Genomic DNA, 12,118 nt, shown 5'->3' with positions numbered 1-12,118 from the left:
CCTCCCTCACTCAAAACAAAGTCAAGTGCAAGTCATGTCATTATTTCTCTGATGCCATGGTCTTCTTCGGTAAAGAAGGATGAACACATACCCTTTAACTAAAATGCCCACTCTTCTATCTTCATCTGTTATTGACCCTTTATCTTATCCTTGAAAGTCATATAATTCTTTGTTTATACCTTATTTTTTTAATGAAATAAAACTGAACATAAACTAATCAATTGCCAATTTGTAAGCTCCTTAATAGGGTCTGTGATTCCTCAATGGATTAAGTGTTCAGAGAAAATGAACAGCTCCCAGAAGAATTGCAAACTATTAGCAATCATATTAAAGATTTCCAAATCATGAATAAGAAAATCAAAATCAAACTAAATCATAGGTTTTATCTCAGATTCAAAAAATTAACCAAGATAAAAGATTAGAAGAGTCAATTCTGGAGAGGCAATGTAAAGACAGGCATACTAATGCAATGTTGGTGAAGTCATGAATTGGTTCTGAGACTCTGAAAAGCAATCTGAAATTATGTTTTTAAAATGTCTATACCCTTCGACCCAGACACCCTACCAACTAAGAAAAGCTACACAACTGATGGTACATTAATGTGATAGAATATTACTATACCATAATAAACAATAAATATGAAGAAGCACATATAGTCCCCATGCTATCTTAAGAATATGATGTCTGAAATTTTGAAAAAAAAAAATTTCTTTTGTGGTCCATATTGTAAATGCTTTAAAAATAAGTATCACCTGACCAAAAGTTGGAATTGCTTTATCTGTTATATACTGTGTTAAAAATAAATATAAAAAAAAAAGAATATGATGTCTGGGCTACTAGTGATAAAAGAAGTTCTGACTTAATTTTTATTTTTAAATACAATTAATGATCAACAGCATTTGTTCTGAATAGTACTGCAATTCTTTTCTGTGTTTTGCTGTTTTACTTTGATTTAGTGATGTACTACAATTATTGTTAATGGTGTAACATAAATAAATGATTAAACAAGTGAACTTGTATATAAAAATATACAGCATATGTGCTTCTTTTAATTCTACTATTCACAAATGAGAAGCAGCCTACTATCATACTGGATAGAGCGTCTGACTTGGAATCAAGAGCTGGGTTCATGTCAAGCCTCAGATTCCTACTAGTCCATTCATTTACATCTCTGAGCTTAAGGCTATTAAAAAAAAAAGCTTTGAATACTTCCTTGACATACATATATATTTGCCAAACAGGATATGTTTGTAGTTCAACCTTAATGTTCAAGAGAAAAGTTCAATTTTGACTATCCTAATTTAGTTCTACCTGTTCCTTGTGTTACTGAGCATTAATTTAGACAAATGTGTTCTTCCTGCAACTGAGTAAAAAACACTCTATTAAGTCACAACCTCAACAATCAACAGATTACATGCAAAGCAAAACTCTCAGGAAAAAACAAATGTATTTAAACACTACCACAATCAGAAGTCATTTTCCATCACAGAAGCAAAAGAGAAAGGCACCAAGGTGTAATGGAAAAAGCAATGGTTTGGGAGTTAGGAAATGATGGCACTCACCTCCCAGTTTTATCACTAAGTTCTTGGGCAGATCACTTAGGCCTGTGAGTCTGTTTCCTCCTCTGTAAAATGAAGCTGGACTGAATGATCTATAACATCCAGGATGTATAATTCTAAGCTATTTTACCAGACCCAAACATTTTAATCAAGGACCAGCTGAAGTCCTATGCCTTCTAAACAGTCCTTCCCCAACGACCTTGATTCAGTTTATTTGGTATTAGTTTCCTATAGTTTTTTCCTAAACGTTTATGCTTCGTCTCATCAACTAAACTTTAAACTCTTTGAAAGCAGGGAATATTTCGTTGTATACTTCACAGAGCCTACCACAGTGCATTAAACAAAGCATGAACTCAGATGTTTATAATGAAATAAAATACTCTAGAATTAGAAGGGTTTTAAGTATCAATTTCCTTGGTTGGTGGGAACTGGCTACCTGTATAAGGGTATCACAGCAGAAAGAATGTTGCTCATTTATAATTTTTTTATCTATTTAAAACCCCTTTTCATTCATCATCCATCCATTCATTCAACAACCATTTATTAGGTGCATATTAAGTTCGGACAGTGTGTTAGGAAATTAGAAAACAAAAACAGTCCCGGCCCTAAGAAGGCTTACATTATATTGATAACATCATGAAAAAGGATAAACATTAAAAAATGCTAATAAAATAATTTGCGCTAGCAACAGGGATGGGGGGGCGGGACGGAGAGGGCTATCAGCACGACCCAGGTGTAGGAGGTACTTGATGAGGCTAGGAGGAAGCAGGTGGGGAGGGCGGAGAAGGGGAAGCCGGTGCGAAGGCGGGGGGGACGTGCCTGCACTGCAGGAAGCAGCAAGGCGGCCAGTTTCACCCGACGGCAGAAGGCGAGAAGGTCGGCGACATGCAAAGCCCCGGAAAGGCCAGGCTGGCGCCGGACAACACCCAGGCTCCCGCGTCACAGTTAGCTCGGCCAAGGGAGGGGCGGGCTACGGAGCCGCCCCTTCAGGTTTCAGGGCCAAGCCCTCCAAGCTCACGGACAGAAGCCGAGGGTTGGCGGGACGCCTCTAATCCCGCACCTCCAGGAGATAAATGCAACCTAGAACGCCAACAGGGAGTGGAGGACTACAGTGACTAGCCTTCCCCGCCAGCGGCGGCTCCCGACCTCACCTTCCCGTCCGGGGGTGCCCGCGGACGCACCACAAGCCGGCTAGCAAGCTGTCACGAGTCCATCCTCCAGCGCCTTCCGGTTCCCGTAGGAAGCCGTACCACCGCGAGGCAGGAAGTCCCGCCTCCCAAGTGGAGCCGGGAACGAGGCTGGCGCGCTACCCCCATGTCCCCTGGGTGCCTGACTCCAGGAAACCAAGGAGGGCAGAAGGCCGAAGGGGAAAGCGGGCGGGCGCGCATGCGCGGGGGCAGGAGAGCGCGTGGCCCGAGGGCGTGGGGCGGGACGGTGTGGGCCGTGGTCTAGTGTTGTTTATTATCTTACTCTCATCTTAACGTCTTAAACGTTTTAAAAATTTATTTTCAGTTCCAGATTCTCTCCTTCCCCATCCGTTGAGATGGCAGGCAGTTTCATAACCGTTGTAATTGGGAGATCCTGCGAAACATTTCCACGTTAGCTGTCTCGAAAGAAAAGCAAACTGCTTCTAAAGGCGGGCGGGTTCATCTAGAGGTCCGTGGGAATTGTGGGTCTTTGTATTGATCCGTGTAGCTAAGTCTTCCTTTACAGTACTATCAACGTGCATTTATTAAACGTCTACTGTATGCCAGGAGCTCCACCCTTAGGGGCTGATTATCTTTACAGTACTATCAACGTGCATTTATTAAACGTCTACTGTATGCCAGGAGCTCCACCCTTAGGGGCTGATTATCTTTACAGTACTATCAACGTGCATTTATTAAACGTCTACTGTATGCCAGGAGCTCTACCCTTAGGAGCTGGGGTTACATGGAAAGAGAATGAAACGAGTTTAGTGCACTGATTAATGGCACTAATACATTAGTACGTGTAAAAATATGTTCAACATAAAAGTGAATACATACGTATATACATATATATAAATGCATATACATACACACAAACATGCAAATATGCATACATATGCAAAGTATTTAAATACAAGAAAGCTTGGAGAGGGTGGACAATTCAGTTCAGACAAGTGTTTCTTAAGCATGTGCCATGAAGTATGCGAAATTCTGGGGAATCAGACAAAAGAAAAGCATCCCTAGCCTCCAAGAGTCCCAGTACAAGCATTTATTAAGTGCTTATTATCTGCCAGGCACTGTACTAAAGGAAGACAAAAACATGCTTCCTGCCCCTCACATTCCAAAGGGGATGATAACATGCAGATAAATACAAGATAGATACAGAGGCAGGATTCACGTTCACAGATCTCATTGTCCCTGTCTTCACCATATTTCTCCTATAAGTCTTCTTTGGTTCCTCTTTCTCCACCCCTACCCAACTCCTGATTCTCATCTCCTCTCACCTGGATTATGGCCCAAGCCTTCCAACTGGTCTACTTGCCTTAACTCTCTCTACACTCCAATCCATCCTTCACTGAGCTTTATGCACTAAGCAGCTGCTGGATGTGGGGTGGAGGGAACCAGGAAATGCCTTCTGGAAAAGGTGTGATTTTTAATGTCATAGAGGAAGCCAGAGATCAGCTAGCATTTATTAAAAACTACTATGTACCAGACATTGTACTAAGTGCTGGGGATACAAAGAATGGCCAAAGATAGTCCCTGCTTTCAAGAAACTTACCACCTAATGGAGGAGACAACATGCCAATAACTATATACGAACAAGAAGTGTACGGGATAGGTTGGAAATAGTATTAGAGGGAAGGCACTAGAACAAAGGGCCATCTGAAAAGGTTTCTGGTGAAAGGCAGGACTTCAGTTGTGATTTGAAGGAAGCCAGGGAAACTAGGAGGTGGAGATGAGGAAGGACAGAGTTCCAAACATGGAGGACAGCCAGTGAGTGAGAAGTTTCTAAGCTGGGAAATACAGTGCCTCTATCAGAAGATTCAGCACAGATGCTAGTGTCATGGTTGGTGAGGTATATGAGAGTTTGTGTGGTGTAAGAAGTAGATGAAGTGAGCCACTTGTCTGGATTGTAGGGTGTGTGGAGTGAATGGAGGTGTAAGAAGACTAGAAAGGTGGGGAAGGGGACAAGCTGGGAAGGTCTTTAAATCCTGAAGGAAGAATTTGATTCTGTGAGATATTTTGCATTTTCTTTTTTCAGACCTTTAACTTGTTTTTTATTATTTTTTGATGTCTCATGGAATCATTAACTTCCATTTGCTCAATTCTAATTTTCAAGGAATTATATTCTTCTGTGTAATTTTATCTTTTTCCAAAATGTTAATTCTCTTTTCATATCTTTCATCCTTAACTCATATCTTTTTCTGTTTATAATTCTACTATTCTCATTTAGCTTTTTAGCTCTTTTTTAACTTTTACTTTAATTCTTCTAGGGAATTGTTGTTGGACTTGTGGCCAAGCTGCATTTTTTTTTCTTTGAGACTTTGCTTGTAGATATTTTCAAGTCATTCTCTTCTTCTATGTCTTGAGCTTCCCTGTTTCTATCATAGGTCTTTATGGTGGGATCCTTTTTCTATCTGCTCTTTCTTCCAGCCTAGTTCTTAATATTGGACTTTGTTAGTGCTGAGCTCTGAACACTTTTGAGGGGAATGTCTGGCCCAAGCTTCTGTCCTCATAAGTACTTCTGCTGCTTTCACAGTTGAGCTAGGGGCCTTGGAATATGGTATTCCAGAAGGCAAAAGGTATATACTTATAACCAAGAATAACTTACCCAGCAAAACTGAGTATAATTCTATAGGGGTGGGGATGGGACAAGAAATGGATCTTTAATGCAATAGAAGACTTTCAAAAATTCCTGTTGAAAAGATGAAAGCTGTGTAAAATTTTTGAAGTGAAAACACTGACAGTAGTCAAGAGAACATGAAGAGGTAAACATGAGTGAACAATCAGAAGAGGTTAAACACAAACTGTTTTCATTATAACATGGGAAGATAATCCGTGTGTCCCCTCAGAGCCTTGTCATCATTAGGGGTCATAAAGGGAGTGTAATTAGACAGAAGGTCTGGAATTGATTTTGTAATGTCTTGATGATCTTAAAAGAAGAATGGAAAGGGAGGGGAAGATGAATACACTAATGTAGGAAAGGGAGATAAAAAATTAGGGAAACTTATCTCACATAATTGAGAGATCTAAGTAAAAGTTTATACAAACAAGGATGAAAGGGTTGGGGGAACAGCCAACACAGACCTTACTTTCTTCTGAAATGGTCAAATGAGGCAAAAATATGCACACACAGAATTGGGTGCTATTTTACTCAACTGGGAAATGAGGGAAAGAGGAGAAGGAAGAAGGGGAAATTAGGGGGAAGGTGAATTAAGGGAGGGACTAGTTTTAAGACAAATTCTAAATAATTATATGTAGAAGTAGTTTTAGCTTTTTTACGGTGGGAAAAAAATTGGAAACTGATGAGAATGCCCATCAGTGAGGAAATGGCTGAACAAATTATGGTATATAAATGTATTAGAATACTATTGTGCTGTAAAAAATGATAAAGGGAATAGTTTTAGAGAATTCTGAAAAGACTTGTGAACTGATGCAGAGTGAAATGAATAGAACCAGGAAAATAATCTACACATAATGACAATATTATAAAGACAAACAACCTTGAAAGAGTTAGAAATTTTAATAAGTGTAACAACCAACTTGATTCTAGAGGACTAATGATGAAACATGCTGTCCACCTCCCGATAGAGGTGAAAAGACTCAGAGTTGCGTCGATTATATTTTTTTAAATAAGAAAATTTGTTTTGCTCTACTTATACATGTTTAGGTCATTGTTGTTGTTTAGTCATTTCAGCCTTGCCTGACTCTTCATGACCCCATTTAGGGTTTTCTTGACAAAGATACTGGTGTGGTTTGCCATTTCCTTTTCTAGCTCATTTTACAGATGTGGAATCGGAGGCAGACAGGGTTAAATGACCTCCCCAGGGCCACATAGGCAGTAAGTGTCTGAGGCTGGATTTCAACTCAGGTTTTCCTGATTCCAAGCCTGGCTCTCTATCCACTGTGCCACCTAGCTTCCCCAATTGTAAAAGAGGTTTTTATTTTTATTTTTCAATTTTTGAGGTTAGAAGAGAAAAAGGCAGGTTTTTGCTGATTAGAAAAGAAAATTTAGAATTGAGCCAGTCAGAGGAGTGGAAAGTAGATTAGACAGAGACACGAGTGCTGTGTTGATGAGGCGCCTGATTCAGTTCACAATCCTCCTAGCTCCCTCTTCCTCAGGAGCTTAGTCCCCTCTGATCCCTGTCATCATGGGGGATCATAGAGGGAATTTAATAAGAGGGTCTGGGAGTAGTTTTTTATGTTTTTATGACCTTAAAAGAAGAAAAGGGAAGGGGCAAGGGATACACTAGGAAGAAAGGGTATGAGAAATTATAATTTGTGTGCATGAATAGGAGACTATACAAAAAAGGAAAGAGTGCGGGGAGTGAGAAACACTTGAACCTCATTTTCCTCTGAACCAATCAAAGGAGGCAAGAATACACATGACCAATAAATCAATATTTATTAAGCACATACCTTGTTACAGGAACACAGTTAGATGCAGAAATACATTTCATCTGGGAAACTGGAGGGAATGAGGAAAAGGGGAGAAGGGGAGATAAGAGGGAGAAGAGTGAAAGGGATTAGGCCGAAACAAAACAAACTCTAAGCATGGAAGGTTGAGAGGAGGGGTTTAAAAAGAAAGAAAGGATAACATATCTATGACTGAGCTCTGAGCAGGAAAAGAGAAGAGGGGCAGGAGAGCAAAAACTGATTGTTTCAAACCTAGAGTCCTGAGTAACCTCTCTCACTAGTCTCTTCTTTATAAAGAGTAGGTGGGAAAAAGCAATCAACACAAGGACCCACCCATGGTTTGTTCTAGAGGACTAATGATGAAGCGTGCTATTCACCTCCTGACAGATAGGTGATTGATTGACTCAAAATAAAAACAAATAAACATTGTTTTTAAAAAGGAAAATTATATTACATATTTACATACTATGGTCCAGACACTATGCTGAGTGCTCTCCACCGCCCACCCCCCAAGATCTAATACAATTTATAAACAAGGAGACTTTGGCAAGGGCCCTATTATCCCTTAAAAATGTAGTGATTTCTCTATAACATAAAAATAATTTAACAGAAGATTGGGGGCTGAGGGAGAGAGCAGAAGATGGAATAGAATTTGCCCAAGCATTTTTACAAATATTACCTCATTATATCCTCACAACAACCCTATGAGGTAGGTGCTATTATTCTCATTCACAGTTGAGGAAACTGAGGCAAACAAACATTAAATGATTTGCCCAGGGTCACACAGCTAATAAGTGTCTGAAGTCAGATTTTAATTCAGATCTTTCTAACACCAAACCCAATTCTCTGTCCACTGTGCCAACAGCTGCCTTAAAACAACAACTAAGTGTAGCCACTGATAGAGGATTTTCTTTGACTGAAATTAAAAAAAAAATTCTGGAGTGAGATTAAAGAGATAACATCATAAGTGAAACTCATATAGCATATCATTCATATACCATTTCAGCAAAGAATCTAGAGCCAAAAGCTCACAAAGTGCTACAAGATGTCATCAATGTGCTTAATTTTATAAAAACAATCAAACAAGCATTTATTAAGCACCTATCATGCGTCAGGTACCATGCTAAGATTACAAAGATAAAAGTGAAATAGTCCCTGCCCTGAGGGAATCTGCAACCTAGAGAGAAGAAATAACAAATAGAAGATAAGATCTTTAAGTAATTGAAAATTAATAATGAGATGAAGAACGACCATGAACATCTTTGGTACCACAAAGAAGTTCACTGGTTACCTCGCTGCAAAGTGCATCAAGAGCTGCCAAATTTAAAGATGAATTACACATCTTTCTTATACAAAAATGCAAATGTTCTATATTTGCTTAACTTCTCTGCTGACAAGAAATTTTCAGTAGTATGCTGCAGTAACTAGCAGATGTTACACACACACACACACACACACACACACACACACACACACACACACACACACACACACACACACACACCACTTAGTCTGTCCCTTAAAGGTTAAGATTTTTGACAAATGTGCAAGTAACTGCTTCTCAAAAGAAACATGTAGTAGAGGAAACACCTTGAAAATTAGTGTCATGTAATTTTATTTACAAACTGATATATATGATCTATAAAAATTCTCATACCTGCACACTTAAAATGTTTGGAAATAGATTTTTTGACCTATTTAAAAATCTTCCAAATGAAGATTTTCAATGGTGTTTGAACCTATTTGTTAAAAATATAAAAAATTCAACACCTTTCAATTAGTTTACAAGAATGACTTATTGACATCAGTGGAAATAGAAATTTACTAATTGAATTTCAACAAAAAGTTTGCATAACTGGAAGTGGGATTGAAAAATGAGCAGCCAATAATATACTTCTTCCATTTAGATCTATCTATATTTGTGAGGTATCTTTTTCAGATATCACAGCCATTAAAATCAATGATCAATATAAACTGAACTTAAAACCAGACCTTTGAATTGCTATATCACAAATATTAAACTTAGATATTTAAAAAATGAAACACTTAATCAGATTGCTTTCTTTAAAATATTAACTATTTTTAAAAATAATTCATTTTGTATTTTATATGTTATATGTATATGGTATATATGTCTATGTTTTATATATTTCTATATTATTTTATTGTACATGTTCAATATGTACAGTAGTACATGCATCTGACTCATGAATAAACAAATATGCATGTATTTGAGTTTGTATCCAAAAAACTTTAGTGATCAAAAGAGTTTAGACACTATTGAGAGATGAGAAGTAATGAGAATCTGAGCTAGGATGGTTGCTATGTAAAGAAGAGGATTAATGGAAGAGATTCTATGAAAGTAAAACCTATATAATTTTACAAATGATTGTATATAGCATGAGGGAGTTATGGACCAGTTAATCAACAAACATTTATTAAGCTCCTATAAGTTCTAAGTCTGCAAAGCTACTTGACAGGAAATAGGGAAGTTTGGAAGAGTTGAAAGAAGGATGAAAGCACAGAGGAAATAATGAACTTCACTTTGATATGTTGACATATTGATGTATTGTATTTGAGATGCCTATAACATATGCAGGGAGCTGTCCAGCAGGCAGTTTATTATGTGGTACTGAACAGAGATCAAGGCTAGATAATGTACATCTGGGAGACATCTACATAAAGGTGATAATTAAACCCTTTGAAGTTGATTAAAGAGTGGATCAAGGAGGATAAGCAGGTAAATGATTATTTATCAGAGAAGTAGGTGGAAAACCAGAAGAGTAAAATCACAAAAACTCCAGAAGAGATGGCATCTAGGAGAAAGGGATGATTGCCAGCATCAAAGTATTATAAAGAGTTTATGTTTGTCCTTCATTCTCGAAGAGGACCATGACATGAAGATGACAACATGACTTGCAGTTGATTTTGATTTGAGTGAGGGAGGGCTGTGCAAAGTCACCAACCTCACTTTATCCCCTATGCCATTTGGATCCAGTGACCTGATATTCATCTGGATGGCTGGAGATGGCCCAGGATGCAGTGTGAGACTCTGGCCTTTTCAGGCTAAGGTCTTATAGCATTCTCACTTTGAGTGAGATACACCCATTCAATGAATAGGCTTCTTTAAGTAGTTGCTCAAGGGATGGCCCATTTAATAAAAAAAAAAAAAACCCAAACTGGGAGGAGAAGACCCTCAGGATTCCTGGGTAAAAGAGAAACAATTGCTATTTAGTATTTATTTGCTGCAGAATTAGCAGCAAATAAAGGAAAACCAGAGACTGAGATCTCAAATGGCCCAGAAGAACATCACCTTAATATATATGGCAGAAGTTACCAAACTCTAGCCTAATTCTGTTAATTAACTACAACTACCTTCAACAAGTGGTTACTAAATGTTTGGCAAGAAGAGATCATCCTCAAGGATGCCTCCATTGTCCATCTCTATAAAGGTAAAGGAAACAGACTGTCCTGCAACAATCACGGGGGCAGGGAGGAGTCTCTCTCTTACTCATTGCTGGCAAGATTCTTGCTAGAGTCCTCCTTAATAGGTTAATCTTTCACATGGAAGATGGAATAGTCAACATGGTGTTTGATGCCCAACACCTCCAGGAGAAATGCCAGAAGCAGAACAGAAGTCTGTACAAACATTTGTAGATCTGACCAAGGCCTTTGATTCTGTTTGTCGTGAGGGCTTATGGAAAATTATGTTAAACTTTGGTTGCCCAGAGAAGTTCACCAGTATTGTATGTCAATTTCATGATGGCATGCTTGACTAGGTTCTGGATAGCGGACAATGTTCTTGTGCTTCCCAGTCACCAATTGGGCAGAAAAGGGCTGTGTGCTTTCTCCCATGCTCTTTAGCAAGATGTTTTCTGCCATGTTGTCAAATGCTTTCAATGAGGATGAACACAGCATCAAGGTCAACTACCATACTGATGGTTAAGTTCTTCAGTTTGAAAAGGCTACAAGCCAAGACTAAAGTGGAAGGAGTATGGAGAGTTAATGGAAAATGAGAAAGAAGGGGGGAAGAATGTTGGATTTTGTTATTAAGAAATCATTGATAACTTTGGAAAGTGCATTTTCAGCTGGCTTTACAAGTCAGATTGTAAGATGTAACTGGGGTCTGACATATGCACAGATTCCATCAGTTTGCTTGGCTAATACAATCTCCCAGGAGAAGCTGGGAAACTTACTTTGGAGACAGTCATGATGACATGTAAAGTGCCTTGGAGAGACTATGGCTCATACCCAGATGTTCTCTCCCTGTTGGCTTCAGCCACTTTTCTCTTGACCTCATGTGCTTATTCCTTTGCTCATGGTGTCTGAAAAGATGATGCCATAAAGAAAGAGGCCATGGGGCCTTTTCCTGCCTGAGGCTACATAACCCTATGAAAAGGCTTACGTCACTGACCATTCCATTTGTTTTTTTCTGTTCGAGATGAAGGGAGTAGAGCCTCATGATTTTATGAGTTTTGAACGGTTCATGATTGCTTTGTTGTCCCAGAGTCTAGCTTCCAGAACCAGTACTGCATTTCTATCCCATGCACCAAGGAGTAACCTTTAAGAGTGACCTCTAGAATCCCAGCCCAACAGTATTTGAGAAGAGGACTCATCGGACAGTAATGCTGCATGTGGTCATGAACTTAGTGGTACCAGTGCTTATATAGGAACTAAGCTTAGTTGAGCCTTCTCCCTCCCCTCCATATACCAAAGTAGTGAGAATGAAAATAGGCCCACAAAAGTGTTGGGGAAAATAGTCTTACTATAAATTTGAAGCAAAGGTAAAATAAAATATCCCTTTGGGAAAAAAATTGAATGGAACTGGAGTGCTAGTCCAGGGGGAAAACAGCTGGTGGGAGGTTAAAACTAATTGGAAGCAGAGAAAAGAAACACCCCACAAGTTCCTGAAGCACCCTGAGGGGAAGAGGTAGCCAATCTGATTTTGGAAGA

General features: G+C 38.9%; 1 protein-coding gene across 3 annotated transcripts in view; it reads right to left on the bottom strand.

Annotated features, from left to right (window-relative positions):
• The window catches only part of TBCE (tubulin folding cofactor E), a 116,354-nt gene that overhangs the window by 79,204 nt on the left and 25,032 nt on the right, over window positions 1–12,118 (bottom strand). Inside the window, exon 1 of one of the 3 annotated variants that reach the window (XM_072647533.1) lies at window positions 2,711–2,969. The exons of 1 other annotated variant lie outside the window; for it this stretch is intronic. The gene's annotated coding sequence lies outside the window, so the exon portion shown is untranslated. Of the gene's footprint in view, window positions 1–2,378; window positions 2,970–12,118 lie in introns of those variants that run through there. One more of the 3 variants, XM_072647534.1, reaches the window with a different exon arrangement.

This window comes from Notamacropus eugenii, chromosome 2, assembly GCF_028372415.1.
Source record: "Notamacropus eugenii isolate mMacEug1 chromosome 2, mMacEug1.pri_v2, whole genome shotgun sequence".
Classification (NCBI taxonomy): Eukaryota; Metazoa; Chordata; class Mammalia; order Diprotodontia; family Macropodidae; genus Notamacropus; species Notamacropus eugenii.
Note: the sequence above shows the minus strand (reverse complement) of the source record. Positions and strands in the feature narration are given on the sequence as shown.